At 42.9% G+C, this 17,782-nt stretch overlaps 1 pseudogene; it reads right to left on the reverse strand.

Moving 5' to 3' along the window:
- Positions 1 to 202: 202 nt before the first annotated feature.
- LOC139424716 (tubulin-specific chaperone E-like) lies at positions 203 to 16,513 on the reverse strand (annotated as a pseudogene).
- Between the last annotated feature and the right edge of the window lie 1,269 nt (positions 16,514 to 17,782).

Raw genomic sequence — 17,782 nt, forward strand, 5'->3', positions numbered from 1 at the left:
TGTAAGCTGTTGATACGATCCTAATAAATACAAATACACAAATTGTTCACATAGAACACAACCCAAGTATGCACTAAGGGGCACATGACACTAGGGTCTCTTATTGGACAAGTTCAGATGTTCTCTTCCCGTTTCACTTCGTTTTGAACAGTTCTCGTTCGTTTCGTGCCAAATGAACACAACCCAAGTGTTTCCTTCTACATCGAATGGTCTCCTCTGGCTGAATAGATATTGCGCTGTGTTTTCGTCCAAGTTTTAGTGCTATACATTTATCTCATGGATTTCGGAATATCGCTTAAACTTCCAATCCGGTTGCCTGGCTACCCAAACTCCTTGCTCCGGCCAAACGTTATGCCACGGAAACGGAAGAATTCAGTTGGAGTCATCAGGCAACCAATCCGGACCTTTGCTGATCACAACCAGCGGACAAGGACCTTGTCTCCGTCTTCGATGCAGTAGAACTGCAGCGGTTTCAGGTCGTTGTCGATCTCAATCTCTTTGCCCTCCATCTGAGGAAAGACAAATGCCATTTTAGGGAGTCCCTTCCACTGCTATGAAAGTGATACTGTACCAATTGTCTATTAAACAGATTCACATATGAGTGGCGAGTATGGTTAACACCAACATAGAAATAAAACTAGACTAGAACCCTTTACCTTTGAGGTAGTATAGAGCAGTTGCTGTTGTAGGTAAACCTCTTTACCTTTGAGCTAGTGTAGGAGAGTTTCAACTCAGCACCCGGTATCTTTAGCAGTCTGTAGAGCAGCCCCTTCACTTTCTGAACGATCATGGAATCTAAAACATATCAAAAGAGTGTTTTATTAAAATACAATAGGTTACCGTCACTTCAATTGCTCTTACACAGAAGGTCACACACAGATGGTACCATTTCATTAAGATCTTACATGCATGATCGCCCATTGGCACAAAGAGATTGAAGAGTATAAAAGCAGTTGATAAGTGCAACTATTTATCCAAACAGCACTTCATAATTTGGCGTGCCATTTTCACGTGGGTCTACAGTCAACAGCAGACAACTTTATGCAGTGTGCATGCTGCCCAAAACATTGCCTAACAAGTGCAAACAATCCAAAGTCTGCGGTTGTTGGACGTAGAGCCCAAAACATACTGTTAAAAAATATCCAACACGTTTCCTATTGCCTAGTAAAGTATCTCTTACTATAATTCGACACAGGTATCGAGGATGTTAACTAGATTTTATTTCATTTTCAGTCCCTCAATGAAAAAAAAACAAACTTTGGCACAGGTATATCCTTTTCCCACTATCGTGCTGAACGGAACCAAACTGTGCTGGCTCTGACATTTTCTTTTCACATTGTGCGTTTCAGTAACTACGCTGGAGACGAGTAACCAGGCCAGCTCAGTACAGCTTGGTTCAGTATTGTGAAGTCCTTTAAAAAAATGTTTTATTGGAGATCGGGGTCTCCGACCTCCTTACATATTGTTATTTCAAAGCAGTCAGAAATGGCAGAGGGAGAAACAATAAGAGGGACAAAAATTGGCCAGTTGGTATATGTGGTCTGGAGTCGGAGTCCGGCACATCTCAAATCATTTGCTTAGCTATCGCACATAATATAATAATCATTATAATAATATTAAATGCCATCTACCTAGCTGATGAAGTCAGGTGGGAGTCTTTACCTGGGAGTTTCTTCATCACAGATTTTCAGTCCGTCTCATCCGGACAAACAAATGTTATGCCTGGTAATTGGGGGGGGGGGGGGGGGGGGTATGAAATTCTATATTATTCTGACGAACTAATGCAATTTTGACTCCTGACTAAATATTTATAAATGTGTTTATTGGGTCACAGCACATTACAGGTTATTATTACAGGTTATTACCAAATCAATTCATTCCATAACCACTTCATAATCCTGGTCTTGGGGGACACATTTTAGTGTTTGCCCTAGACAGCCGATTACACTTATTAAATGTTTGATAATAAGTTAATTAGTGGAATCAGGTGTGTAGTGCTAGGGCAAAAATCCCAGGACCAGGATTAAGAAACACTGCTTTACGCAAATGTGTGCAGCCCCGGATTTTGTCACTCGTCGCAACTATATAAGATTGCTAATTGCATAGCTAATTGCGTTCTTGCCTTGCATACTGTAGAAAGTAGGCTTAAGAGAAGTGAGGAGGACTCACTTAAAGAGCTGATTTTTCAGTGCAAGTGGCTCCTGCTTCTTCAGTTCGCAGTCTTCTGGAGCTCCGTATTCTGAAAAACAAAAGATATCGAGCCTCTGTGAATTCATTGAACTCATGATACAGGGCGGGAATTAGAATGGCCATTATCTCTTCGTAAGAGTGACGGCATGGTGACATGGGTTGCGTTGTTATCACTTCTTTCTCGCGATATGGGTAGCAGTATGGCAGATAACAAGACATGAAATGTTTTTTTCTTCTTCAGAAATGCCTATAGTGGAGTAGATATAGGATGGGCTGTACCACTTCTCCGTCTGAAATAGGGTGTTGCTGGGGGTCTCGGTGTCCACAGGATGCCAGCCACTCTAGCCCGAACATCTTGCAGTAGTCCAGCTCCACCCCCCTCCTGTCCTCAGGCAGGACCTACAGGTAACAGGGAAAGAGAATGGAGGATTTCAGCAAGCGCATCCGCAAACACTGATGGATTCATAGGGGGAGATACGAGAAGGAAACATGTATAGCTTTAAAAGGTACCTTTCACAATGTCTAGATGAAACCACGTTCCATGACATGTATAGATCCAGCTACTATACAACTCAAATATCGAATGAAGATACAGTAAGCACTGTCTAATTTCCTGGTTTTCTTAGGTGCATATCTGTTCCATTCATTTGGGATGGAGGCATATAGCTGGATCTACCACAGCGATCACTTTACGCTTGCGCGCATTGGCTGACCATTAATGCACCAGTATAAATTGCATGTCGGCCATGTGTGGATCAACTGTAAGCTGTGTCCGTCTTTCAAACCCGGGTGTATTAAAATGGAGCTTAATGAACACACCCAGGTTTGGCAGGTAGTGTTAAATGGAGGACGGGGCCTCACCGTACACCTGTTGAGGGCCTCCAGCCGGGCCCACCCTGGCGATGAGCAGCTGCATGGCTGTGCCGGGGTTCCTCTCCCGGCTCAGCAGGGGGCTCTGCAGCTTCTCTAGCTCGTTTATTACCGACCACTGATTGTGTGTGTCAATTTTATCGTTGTATGTATTGCAGTGTTTGTGTGTAAGCACAAGGGAGTGTATGTGTAGGGTTTAGAGAGGGGAGATAAAGGCTTGAGTTATATGCGAAAACTTTATTCATCCCCCTACCATCTATCTTTACAGAACAAGTATTAACTTTTTGCAGACTAACGTTAGTGACATCCACGAAATTAGTTTAGTAATTCATCATTCATATATCGAGATACATTTCATTAAAATAAAATCTCTCTTAGAAGAGAGACCTTACTCACAGATTGGGATGAAACGGTTACCGGTTTCACGATAAACCACGGTAAAATTCCCGACGGTTAGTATGACCATTGGAAATGTTAATTATCATTAAAACCGTGTTTGACTACAGAGGTTTGAAAAACTCACGGTAAATACTGTCCCGCATCAACCAAAGTTAGCAAGTCTGACACAGGCGCAGCATGCAACGTGCGTTTAGTTTTATGTGAAAACATGGCGGAAGGCAGTGATAGAGCTCTGAAGTGTGGTCGTATTTTGTTTTTTTACAAGAGTGCTTAATCTCTTGAGTCATCCTCGTGACCACCGCCCCTTTAGAGCGAATGCAAGGTAAATGAACATTTAGCTCAATGCATGATGTGGGGACTTCGGAATGGGGGAGAATGTCATGGTTTGTCTGTCTAACTTGCTAATGTTATATAAATATTCATACACATAGCTCATATAAACAAAGACATTCCGTCGCAAGAACACATACACCCAGCCACAAGACTGACCCCCTCTATTGGTCGGATGCTCAGGATAAGGCTCTGCTGTGCACCAATGGGGCTTCTGCTCTGGCTAGAGCAAGGCCCGCCTCCAACCCTCCGACCAGTCAAGAAGACCGAAACGACAAGACTCCACCTACTTTATTCTATGTATAAAAATGAATGTAACCGTTGTATAAGGCCTCTTTTTCACCTGACTCCTTGCCGAGTTATGTGAACTAGGTCCGTGCACGTAAAACTGCGGGACAAGATATCTTTGACTCATTAAAACTGTCTTTTGTTACAACTGAAATCCACTCTGTCCAGCGTCCGTGATTTGGTCTCAACTCTCCAGTATTTAAACACTAACAGAACTTGGTAGCAGAAGATGGTTATTCTTGAATTCGATCTATGATAAGTTAGTGTGAGAGGACGAGACTGATCACGGCTAAAAAATCAGACGGAAGAGTGACTTCCCCAGCCATTCATCTTGCCTCAGGAAATCTGATCGGAGCGCTCTATATAAGGTGAGCAGAGCCTGTTAAATCGAAATCTGCATATCGTATTATAGCCTAAACCAAATTTTGATCAGAAAGTACTGGGCGTGAGTATGAATCGGTGCCCAAATATTTTTACATAAGAACCGAAGACATTGATTAAAGATATCTTGTTTTGTAGAAAAAAGAAAAAAAAAATACTCTTATTAATTGGCCTATACTCAGTTATTTTAATAGGAATGTGTGAATTGTGATTGACCAATGTGTTAAATTCCTCCAGGGACCCTATTTGTTCTGAAATCTGCATAGAAAACTGTCCTAATTATATATGTATTGGGTTGTGTATAGAGGTGACGTTAAATAGTGGCTGTGTTTTAACACGTAAAGGACACAATTATGGATGTTGGAAATTCAATGAGAATTTCATACGAATGAATAAATGATAGATGAACCGAATCTGCAAGTAAAAATGTCCTATTTTGATACGTTCTGTACTATCGAATAAGGTCTTGTGGAGGTGTGGTTATAGTTGAATGATAGATGAACCGAATCTGCAAGTAAAATCTCCTGTTGATACATATAATATCGAATAGGTCTTGTGGAGGTGTGGTTGGATTGAATGAATCTGCATGAAAAATGCCCTATTAAAAAAGCTGTGTATTATTTAATAGGTTATGTAAGAGGTGTAGCCGAGTAGATACAGGATATGTAAGTTTGGCGTTCCACAAGACAGAGATCGGGAATGATGTGGCTATTGCACATCAAACAATAAACATAATATGAAACGTTTGTCGCGGAGTAAACCGCTAGGTTGGGATACGTAACTGGGCTATTATGCACACGTGCTGAAAGACAAAGCTACCTTAGTATCAAATGGCCGTGCAACTTTGATTGACAGCAGCCGGGCTGAAATACTGATTTTCGCTTTTTTCATTCCTGTTGATATTGTCTAAAGTTTAAAATTATTCTGACAATTGCTATAGAATCGCTCAAATTTACTGATATAAGTTCATAAAGGAAGTTACTGAATTGTGTACAGAAAGTATTTAAATAATTCACTGAACAACTCTTAGTTTTCTAGAAATTATATCTATATTTCCTACAGAGCTAGAATTACTCTGAAAATTGTTATAGAACCGCATATATTCACTGATATATTGTTCCGAAAGGAAATCGCCGAATCATTTCTAGAAAATTACCTAAACAAATCGCTGAACAGATTCGAATTACATGCCGGAGAGGCACACACGTAACTGCAACCACATTACTGATAAGATCTTTCTGTGCCAGGGTGGGGGCGAGAGAAGTTTGAGCTAACACCACAGTACGGGCTGGGTATACAAAGATAGAAATAAACACCACACAAAGGACTGACTAAAACTTTGATAAACGCATTATACACATTATCAGACGACTTAGATAAAATGTCTGCAGCCACCACGCCCAAACAAATGATTGCAGTAGAAACTCAAGACCAAGGGGAGCAGCCAGATAACACTCAGATCGTGGCACAGACTGTCTCTCAGATGATCCAACAGCAGGCAGCCCCACCACCCCATTACCCTCCCCCACAGCGGTATATCCTGCAACAGCAACGGGCTCAACGAGGCCCCTACACTGGAACATACAGAGGGGGAAACTACCAGTGGTATAACTGCGGAATTTCCGGTCACTATGCCAGATATTGCACGAAACCACTCTCCCCGCAGCAACAGCAATGGAGAGAAAGAGAAAGAGGACGTGGAGGGGCACCAGGAAGAGGACCCTCTCCTAGACACATGCAGCAGGAGCAGCAAGATTACAACCAACCCTCCCACTTCAACACCTGATCGCCCAGTAAGAATGATGAGGATGCCACTCCTGCCGATGACCACACTGTCTGAAGCCCAAGAAGTGTACTGGCTAAAATGCCTACCCACAGGGCCTGCCACCCCTCACATCCAGTTTAAGTTCAACCAACTGAAAGCTCAAATCTACACTCTGCACCCATATAAGACTCCCCAAGCTGAGATCCATTGCACACTCAATGCAACAGAAACTGATGACTGCTTCCACCTATCAGGTGTTGTACCATTGGGTGTGGCCCAGAGGGGGTGGCAGCACCGGTCATCCTACGATCAAGGAACCTCCATGCACCCCTGGCCTGGACGGCTGAAGCATCAACAGCCATAGCACTCCTGAAAACAGATCTATCAGCGGCAGCAGCTCTGACTGCACCTGACTACAAGAACAAGTTCCATTTGGATGTTTCTGAAAGGGAAGGATTCACCTCATCCGTCCTATTCCAGAAACAAGAGGGGGAGAGAAGGGTCTTGATGTACTACTCTTCAAACTTGACCACATTGAGGTAGGACAGTCAACATGCTCCAGATACGTTGCTGCAGTAGCAAAAGCTATTGAAAAAACAGCTCACCTCGTGATGTCACCCTTCAATCAGCCATCATCCCTCAACCAGCATCGGCCAAATGAGCTGAAATCATCGGATTGACGCAGGCCCTCATCAGAGGAAAAGGAAAGACTGTGAATATCTATACAGACTCAGCCCATGCCCATGAAGCAGGCCACACTGATGGACCCAGAACTTTTATGAGAAGCACATGGCCCCACACACGAAGGCAAACTAAAGACCCTCCAAAAGGCCTCGCACATCTGGTGGCACCCTCACATAAAAAATATGACTGACTTATTTTATGACGATGATTTATTTTGTGACGAATGCAATGTTTGTGACAGACACAACCCAAAGAAACCATATCGAACACCAATGGGCTCATACTTAATACCTAATGCATGTTTTCAGGATATTAGTATAGACTACACCGACATGGGCCCCGAAAATTTATCTAAAGGCAAACTCTATCTCCTAGTTATAGTAGATAGGTTCTCCAAATGGGTAGAGGCAATACTAACAAAAGGGGAGGATGCTAGGTCAGTCTTTGAGTGGCTATAAACCAAACTAACACCCAGGTATGGCATCCCAAGATAAATCAAATTTGACAAATGGCTCACATTTAACAAACACCTGAGACAGGTGGAAGAAAGATTTGGCATAATCCACAGATTTGGATCTGTGTACAGGCCCCAATCCCAAAATCTGGTGGAACGTCAAACCAAAAGCAAAAGCTAAGATAGCTAAAGTATGTGCCTCATGGGATAATGACTGGTAGAGTCATGCATGGTCCACCAAGGGAGGGAGGTCATATGCCCGCCCTTGATGTACAACAAATTGTAATGTCTAATTATGTGAAAAAACTGGCGGTTCTCTCTGCAGCACTCTCTACCCAGGTTCACAAGGTCCAGGAGGGGGAGCTGCCGGGGGACACGCCACTACTGACGGTAAAGGTTGGTGACTGGGTGAGGGTTAAAGTCCACAAGAGAAAGTGGCTGGAACCCAGGTGGACTGGACCGTACGAAGTGAAGGAGGTTACTTCACACTCAGTCCAGGTCAAAGGTAAATCAGGCGCACCTTGGCACCACCTTACACATTGCACCCCAGCCCCAATTCCTTCTAGAACACTGACTGAAGTCAGAGCTGATTTGAGCGGCCTAAATTCGATTCCAAATGAAGACACTCCTTCCTCAGGTGATGCGGCATCAAACTCCGCCTCCCCTGAGAAGGGAACCTCGCCCAGTTAGAGGGAAATTTCTCCCTCTCTGGGTGAGGCTGGGGATATCTGGTCCCTTATTTGTGATATTCCTACTGATATTTGGAGTAACCCTAGGACTTTCACATGGTTAATTGAACAACTATTTCACCCTGCCACATCACGTACACCAACCCCTACACATGTCCCTAACTCCTTTCCTGATATCACTCCCTCCAATCACTCCCGTCCCAAACGTAGCACTACACCTACAGACCCACCATGCAAACCAGACAAGGTTAGAAGCACCACCTTATGTATACCCACGATTGCAACCGCCACCTTTCTGCTATAGTTTTCACGTCTAATAGATGTGAAGAGGGGGATTTGTTATATAAATATTCATACACATAGCTCATATAAACAAATACATTCCGTCGCAAGAACACATACACCCAGCCACAAGACTGACCCCCTCTATTGGTCGGATGCTCAGGATAAGGCTCTGCTGTGCACCAATGGGGCTTCTGCTCTGGCTAGAGCAAGGCCCACCTCCAACCCTCCGACCAGTCAAGAAGACCGAAACGACAAGACTCCACCTACTTTATTCTATGTATAAAAATGAATGTAACCGTTGTATAAGGCCTCTTTTTCACCTGACTCCTTGCCGAGTTATGTGAACTAGGTCCGTGCACGTAAAACTGCGGGACAAGATATCTTTGACTCATTAAAACTGTCTTTTGTTACAACTGAAATCCACTCTGTCCAGTGTCCGTGATTTGGTCTCAACTCTCCAGTATTTAAACACTAACACTAATAGCATGTAAATAATGTAAACTGAAGATTTCAGTGTTACCTACTCTTGGAAAAACACGACACGTTGTTCTGCTGCTGTATGCGTCGTGCGTCTGCACACTATTCGTCCATTGCACCGTGTTATGTAGTTTAGTCACCCAAACAACATTTTGTTCATTTAAAATCCGGCAGTCGTCGACTTGGTTGTAGAAGTGTTCCAACAGGAAAAACACTATAGACTCATATACAATTGTATATTGTCAATTGTTGGGCTCGTTGAAATTACTATCACAGTCTTCTTAAGCCTAATTTGTATTTATGTCAATTGTGCATGGGGTCATTGCATATACGCAAATGCAACACAGAAGACAGACTCTGTGTGTGTGTGTGAGTGTGAGAGAGGGTGAATAATAATAATTATAATGTAGTAAAATAACACTACATTTGCTATTCCCTTGTTTACAGAGTGGGCGTGCAGCAGGCAAAAACCCAGTGATGCTACTGGTCCCTCATCTACAGTTGTGACACAGACACTGAAGCAAGCATTTTAAAAAGGCAGGCTGCTTATGCACCCACATGAAAAAAATGCCCAAGACCTCACTGCAGCCCTTTCATATTACATGGCAAAGGACATGATGCCATTTCATAGTGTTGAGAAGCCTGGCTTTCTGAGGCTGATGAAGGTTGCCGTGCCTCACTAAAAAGTGCCATCACGAATATGATTTTCCAAGACTGAAATCCCAAACCTGTACAACCAGGTTAAAGCTGATGTTGGAAAAAGTTTGGCTCAAGGCACATGGTTTGCTGCAACTACTGACCTCTGGACCAGTGAAAGCAGGGGGTGGTCAAACCTACGTCAGCTTCACTATCCATTACCTCACCCCAGACTGGCAACTGGAATCAAACTGCCTGGAAACACAGTTCTTCCCAGAAGATCACTCGGCTCACAACAGAGTTTTTTGAGAATATGCTGGAAGAGTGTGGGGGGGGGGGGGTCAACAAGACCTGGTCTGCATAACCACAGACAACGCAACAAACATGATCAAGGCTTTTGAAGAGTTCCCAGATCTGTGGCTTGGGTGCTTTGACCATCATTTGAACCTGGCCATCTCAAAGTCTCTGACAATTCAGAGAGTTGACACAGCAGTCAAGGAGTGCCGTCATCTCATCCAAGGCTTCTCACGGAGCCGGAAGAGAAGGAGAGAACTGAGAGAAAAGCAAGCTGCCCTCAACATGCCACAGAAGGCTCTGATCCATGATGTGGTGACCCGAAGGGGATCTACACACAAGATGCTTGAGCGTTTCCTCAGCCAACAGCAGCCAGTCTGTGCGACACTGGCTGGTGAAAGAGGAACATGGCATCTGATGTCCAAGGATACTGGCATGCGTCATGGAGCAACTGCTCAGAGACACTGTCAGCCATCAAGCCTGTCCTGGACCACATCACCCACGATGTTCTGGTGGAAAAGGATACGGAGCCATCCCTGACAAAGGAGATGAAAAGGGTAATGAGAGAAGACCGTAACACCTTTTTTCAATTTTCACCTAAAATGACATACCCAAGTCTAACTGCCTGTAGCTAAGGCCCTGAAGCAAGGAGATGCATATTCTTGGTACCATTTGAAAGGAATCACTTTGAAGTTTATGGAAATGTGAAAAGAATGGAGAACATCACAATTGATCTGGTAAAAGATAATACAAAGAAGGAAAAAAAAAAACATTATTTTGTGTATTTTTTGTACCATTTTTGAAATGCAAGAGAAAGGCCATAATGCATTATTCCAGCCCAGGTGCAATTTAGATGTTGGCCACTAGATGGCAGTGGTGTATATGCAACATTTTAGACTGATCCAATGAACCACTGTATTTCTGTTTAAAATGTTATATCAAGACTGCCCAAATGTGCCTAATTTGTTTATTAATAACTTCATGTTCAAAATTAGACACTGCCAATATCAAATATGTCAATGTCCTGGGAAATGTTCTTGTTACTTACAACCTCATGCTAATTGCATTAGCCTATGTTAGCTCAACCGTCCCGTGGAAGGGACACCGATCCCGAAGAAGATACACAGAGAAGGCAAAGCGAGAGTCATGCACATGGTATGTTTTGTTGACCCACGCTTCAAAATTAGCTTTTTAGATGAGCCTGAGGCTGCAAAAGTTGACACTGACAGCTGTGTCCAGGAGGCCTTGAAGCTGGCAGCTGCACAAGTCAGGGAAGAACCACAAAGCACCAGCAGCACCTCCACCCCCACAGTGGCATCAGAGGGGAAAGGCCTGGCTGGGTTTCTGAGAAAGATCACCTATCTGTTGCCTTGATGAGGTAAAGGGGGTCAGATTCCGACCATCCCAAAAGACAAAGTAGAGATCAAGGTCTACCCGTCTCTGCCACCCATTCCAGCAGATGAGGATCCACTGGTGTGGTGGAGGGGCCATGCATCAGAGCTGTCTCACCTTGACAGGGCTGCCAGGAAGCTTTTGTGCATCCCAGCAATCAGTGTTCAGTGTTCAGTGTTCAGTGCCAGTGGGCACATTGTCTCCCCTCGCAGATCACTACTTTAACCGGACAAAGTAAATATGCTGACATTTTTACATTTCATTCTCAAGTGAGCAAAGATGCATACATACAGGATGTTAGGCCAGCAGCACCTTATTTCTGTATGAAGGAGAGAACGGACATACAATCAGTGCTGTTCACTTGATTGGTTTACATATTTTGTGTTGTTATTTTAATGTCAACACCTGCACATTGGATTTGTTTACATATGGTTGTATTGCTCTTACATGCACATTGGATGTGTTTACATATGGTTGTATTGTTCTTACATGCACATTGGATGTGTTTACATATGGTTGTATTGCTCTTACATGCACATTGGATGTGTTTACATATGGTTGTATTGCTCTTACATGCACATTGGATGTGTTTACATATGGTTGTATTGCTCTTACATGCACATTGGATGCGTTTACATATGGTTGTATTGCTCTTACATGCACATTGGATGTGTTTACATATGGTTGTATTGCTCTTACATGCACATTGGATGTGTTTACATATGGTTGTATTGCTCTTACATGCACATTGGATGCGTTTACATATGGTTGTATTGCTCTTACATGCACATTGGATGCGTTTACATATGGTTGTATTGCTCTTACATGCACATTGGATGCGTTTACATATGGTTGTATTGCTCTTACATGCACATTGGATGTGTTTACATATGGTTGTATTGCTCTTACATGCACATTGGATGTGTTTACATATGGTTGTATTGCTCTTACATGCACATTGGATGCGTTTACATATGGTTGTATTGCTCTTACATGCACATTGGATGCGTTTACATATGGTTGTATTGCTCTTACATGCACATTGGATGTGTTTACATATGGTTGTATTGCTCTTACATGCACATTGCTTTACTTGTGTTGCTTTTATATGCACATTTGATTTGCTTACTTGAGGTTGTGTTCATTTAAACCTGCACGAGGGAAACTTTTACTTCTCATGGCCACATGGTGCCATCTTTAATGTTAATGTTATTATTTTAATGCTGATGTACACAAAGTGCTGCTAATTGTATTTGTTGTTTGTTGGTTTTTAATATAAAACTTGGTGAACTGATTTCAGTGTGTGTGTGTATCAGTACTTTTTGAACATTTCCAGCACATTTGAACAATACCGTGATAATAATACTGATAACCGTGATAATTTGTCCAAATCGTGATATGAAATGTTCATACCGTTTCATCTCCACTCACAGACAATACTCACCTCCGAATTGTTGTTGCTATTGACTGAGAATTTTCAGGGCAGGAAACATAGCTGTTTTGCAACCTTCAGAAGACATTAAAAAAAATACTAGTATACTCAATGACGATCTTTCGCTCTTACAGTTTTACACATTGTGAAATACCGGTCATCAAAACACATATCTATATGCATGCTCTGACATCTTGATCAAATATCTCTACTGATATGTTAATTCAACTTGACTTCCAATAACAAACACACAAAAATATAACGTTTAAAAAGAAAAGTGTGGATGTAAACTTTACCAGGCAGTGCATCATCGAACCTCAAGGTCGACAAACCAGTCTTAGACATATTCTCCAGTCTGAAATTCATGAAAATCATGGATGTAAAAAGGTTACACTTTATTGTAAATTCCATGATAAATGTTACATAAGTTATTATAAATGTTATAAATGCTTATTCATTGAAATGCTAATGTTAAGCAAATAATGAAATACTAATTTATTAGGATAGTATGTATCCCCCCCAAAAATGTTTTGTTGATTATTGCTCATGAAAGTAAAGTACTCCCAAGAACTGTCAATGCACAAGTCGAAGCTAACGACAGGGCTGTGTCATTTGTCATAAGACGTAGACAAGTGTCTGTGTTGGTAGGGTTATGCTCGCTCTTACCTCGGCAGTTTGGCAATACTCAGTACGGTTCCATTAACCAAAGGGTTTGTTGAGAGATCCAAAACTGCCAAGGACTGTAAAGACATTGTTTGGCCTGCGCGAAAGAGGCGGAAATACAAGTCAGTTCTATATGTTGTTTTAGAAAGAAAAAAAAATTGGAAGGGAGACCCAAAACGGCTAAAACCTTACCTCTGAAGTTCAGTGATGTCATTCTCATAGACGTAGAGCTCTTCCAGCAGTGGCCACATGGGGGCACACTCAAGCCGCTAACAGACCAACACCAAAGGGAGAGGTGATAAATGTAAAGAGACAGCATATAGAGAAGTTTTTCTCATTTTATTAGGCCTTCACAGGTTTGCACCAGCTCGTTAATTAACATATCGTGCACTGCAACTTAATGATCTATTACCGTATTAACTGGTATAAAAACACCTTTCAAAATAAAATCAGCCTGCAAAATTGTATTTTCTTCAGATGGGATTGATCTGAATGAATCTTTCATCAATCCTCACATCCTATCACCTTGCCTCCTTCTCAACCATATAGGTGGATAAGGTCAAAGGTTCTTTCCCTCCAGCCTTCTTCTCCAATGGGTTTTGAGGATGTAAGCATAGAGGATACAAGGAATTGAGGAAAGATGCATTGAGAAAGAGACCCATAATGCCTAAGGGAAGGGTACAGGGTGGTGGTGGCTGTCACCTGAGGCCACGTGAGGGCACAGTTGGTGAGGGAGAGGACCCTGAGGCAGGTGAAGGCCCGAGGTCGCACCGTAGGGTTGGAGGGCACATGCAGTCTGTTGTGGCTGAGGGGACAGAGGACGAGAGAGACACGTCAGTGAGGGGATCAGAGTTTGAGAAAAGTCAGGCACAAAAACACACACACACCATTATTCAGTGTGATCTACCTGAGCTGAAGCTCTTTGAGTTCCTCCATCTGCTCCGTGATGGCCATCACGTCATCCCAGCAGCACAGGAGGTTCCCACACAGGTCCAACATCAGCACGTCTGACAGTGACCATTAAGGATGCAGTAGTAGCGCACCATCAGGTAAATGCCCAATCAATGCTTTCCCCAAGCTAATTCAATTGGGTAGGTGGACCGTACATTTACTAACAGGACATGGGGCGGTGTCCCAAATAACACACACATTCACTAAAGTGCACTACTTTTGATCAGAGCCCTAGTCAAAAGTAGCGCACTATATAGGGAAAAGGGGTGCCATTTTGGGACACAAACATGGTGTAATGTAGCTACATATCACAGTAAGTCCAGGTCAGAGAAGTGCACTCAAGTATTATTAACATGAACATTTTGTGGCCTCCCGAGTGGCGCAGCGGTCTAAGGCGCTGCCTCGCAGTTGCTAGCAGTGCCACTAGAGATCCTGGCTCTGTCACAGCAGGCCGCGACCGGGAGACCCATGGGGCGGCGCCCAATTGGCCTAGCGTTGTCCGGGTTAGGGGAGCGTTTGGCCGGCAGAGATGTCCTTGTCCCATTGCGCTCTAGCGATTCCAGTGGCGGGCCGGGCGCTTGCACGCTGACGGGGTCGCCAGGTGTATGGTGTTTCCTCCGACACGTCTGTGTGGCTAGCTTCTGGGTTAAACGGGCATTGGGTTAAGAAGCAGCGCAGCTTGGCTGGGCTGTGTTTCAGAGGACGCACGGCTCTCGACCTTCGCCTCTCCCGAGTCCGTACGAAAGTTACAGCGATGAGACAATTGGATACCACAAAATTTGGGAGAAAAATGGGTTTAAAAATAAATAATTAAAATGAACAAAAATTAGTTGTATTTTATTTATTTTTTTACAATGGGCACTTATTAACTAATTAAAAGCTACGAAATGAAAGGATACGGGGAGTGGTGTTTTGGATTTCGTTTGCAGGACCCGGGCTGGAAACCTTGCGCAACCTCAGTACAACATCAGTGAGGTTTTCCACCCCGTGGAGAAGCACAGATGACAATAACGCTTTTCACTGAATAAGTACAGATGACTGCGCATCAGAAGTGCAAATCTGTTGGAGAGTGGTGCAGTTCAACAGTCCCAATTAAAGTGCATTAGCCTACTCTTTATAACATTCTTAACTTAATATTTATTTATTTAACCAGGGAATAGCCTTTAGGTTAGAAACCTCTTTTTGGGACCTGATACTGGCATCCTCTGGTATAGGTGGCATGCTTTAACAATATTCCTTAAGTATTACAAACAGTACATACAAAGTTGACTGTACAAACAAGCCCACTTTGGGACAGATTCCCTAAATCAGATTAAGCCTAAAAAAAATGCCCTCTCACTCTCAGGCTCCAAAGCCTTGTTGTCCCCTTACTTCTGTTTCTCCGAGATGGCCTCGATCTCCTGGGAGAGGAGATCTGGATCTCCTCTCCCAAGACCTGCTGGACCTCCATCTCGTAACGCCGCCTGATGGCCGTCAGGTAGTCCACCCCGAAGCTGGCCTACTTGGGCCGGACGAAAGAGCCTCCCTTCGGGTGCCTTAGGTGGGGTGGAGGGGGAGAGAACCTTGGTCTGAGAGCAGCAAAAACACATAACGGCCACGTTCCAAACCAAAAGTCTGTTTCCTGTTTCCTTTTTTGAGGGTGGAGACTTCATTTTTGCCAGAATTTCAATTTCTAACACGAATGAGCACAGAAATTAATCACGCAGCTGACCAAATTACAGAAGATTTTACTTATGGGTTAACAGTAATTAGGATGACACCTATGTCATGCTACCATCATGGAGATACTAGATATGGTTTATTTTACCTGCACGTGAAGTAGTGGACACCTTCATCGCTTCCATTGTGCTTGCCTCGATCAGGGTTGTCCCACTCCACACCAAGCCACAACCCTAAGCACAGAGGACTTGGTACGTACAGGCATTGAATAAGTACTTGGTTACAGTGCATGACCAAGAATAATTGTGCATTTCTCTCAAACGGTGCTGCCACACACACTGTGGATAACGCGTATGTTATTTTGCCTATTATATCGAAATCCCAAGCCGTCTGTAAGCTAGTTAGCTTACCCGCAGTTGGTGGTACAGTGCCAACGAAACCGCACCGTGCCACGCTCCCCGTCACAAGCCACCCGTCTGCGTCTGATGGAAGGCATTCGTCCATGGTGGTGGGTTGTGTCTGGCCAGGGACCCTCATTGAACTCGCTGAATCTATAACGTTGGGTATAAGTCTACCTATATATGTGCAATGAAAAAGAATGAGCAGGTAAAGCCTTCTGTACTCACTTGCTGTACTTTGACAGTGCTATTTAAGAAAGCATTAGGTAATAACGTTAGCTAGCTAAAATACTTGCGGTCATGTCAACTCCCAAGAAACTGCAATGTTGTTTGGCTTTATTTGATTGGCTACTATAGTGAGATTAGCTACAACAAACATCTTCACTGCCGATGAAACACGAGGACCACGTGTCCACAGAATGGATATAATGTTATTTCCAAATATGTGTTTGAAAGTTACCGTAATCAAGAGTTGTTGTCATATTTCGCAGCAGCATAAATAATCACAGCTCACAAACCCCGACTGGAAGTAACTGAATATGATGATGCACACGTTTGCCGTACAAGTTTGATAGATTATTAATGATTAAGTTATCGGCAATAAAACGTTATTTTAGTGTCATTATTTAAATATCCATCATCGTTATAATCAGGTAACAATCAATGCATCTATATTTAGATCACTGGATGACAGCCCACCCATATGTAACAGCTAGGAACATTTACAATTGCGTTGTGAATGGTAGGACATAATTAGGTGGAGGACAGGTCTTCATGGAGTAAAACCTGAGTAAATAGATACATTTCTTTTGGCATCAACACATAGTTCTAATGAGATGTTTTCATTATAACTTCCCGTACAAATTATTTGATGAATTATTTCCATGATAAAAGCACGTTTTTATAAGATTGTCTCATCATTCAAAGCAGCTGGAATCGACCATTGAGAACATTGACGTGAACTGACCATGAAAAATACACTTTCTGGAGAGAGGTTAGTCGTCATTCCACGAGTATCCGTGTAACAGTACTCGTCTTGCGTTGTGTACAATCAGTCATCGACACGGAACTCCAACATGTAGCACCAGTCATGTAGCTTTATTCTGATAAGAACGACACAAAATTGCACGTCATGCAATGCACGTCTCACCATCCAACTCTGCACGCTGGTTTGGTGCTTGTTCACTGGGGTAGTTACCAAAATAATACAATTACAATATACAATATAATATATTTAACAATGTACCTGATAAGAACGACACAACATTGCACGTCATGCAATGCACGTCTCACCATCCAACTCTGCACTCACGCACTGTACAAAATATATGAACCCCCCCACCAGACACAGTAAGTTGCTAGCTAATACTGGCGGGAATTCTCTACAACAAAATGCACAACAAATTCTCCAAAAACCGCTGCATCTTATCGAATAACATTTACAAACAATTTGATATAAATTGTACATTTAAATTATCACTTGAGAGTATAAAAATCACTTTTGATGTACAGTGCTTTGCAACCAACAACTTACCGCTGGTTTGG

This window comes from Oncorhynchus clarkii, chromosome 13 (assembly GCF_045791955.1).
Source record: "Oncorhynchus clarkii lewisi isolate Uvic-CL-2024 chromosome 13, UVic_Ocla_1.0, whole genome shotgun sequence".
Lineage (NCBI taxonomy): Eukaryota > Metazoa > Chordata > Actinopteri > Salmoniformes > Salmonidae > Oncorhynchus > Oncorhynchus clarkii.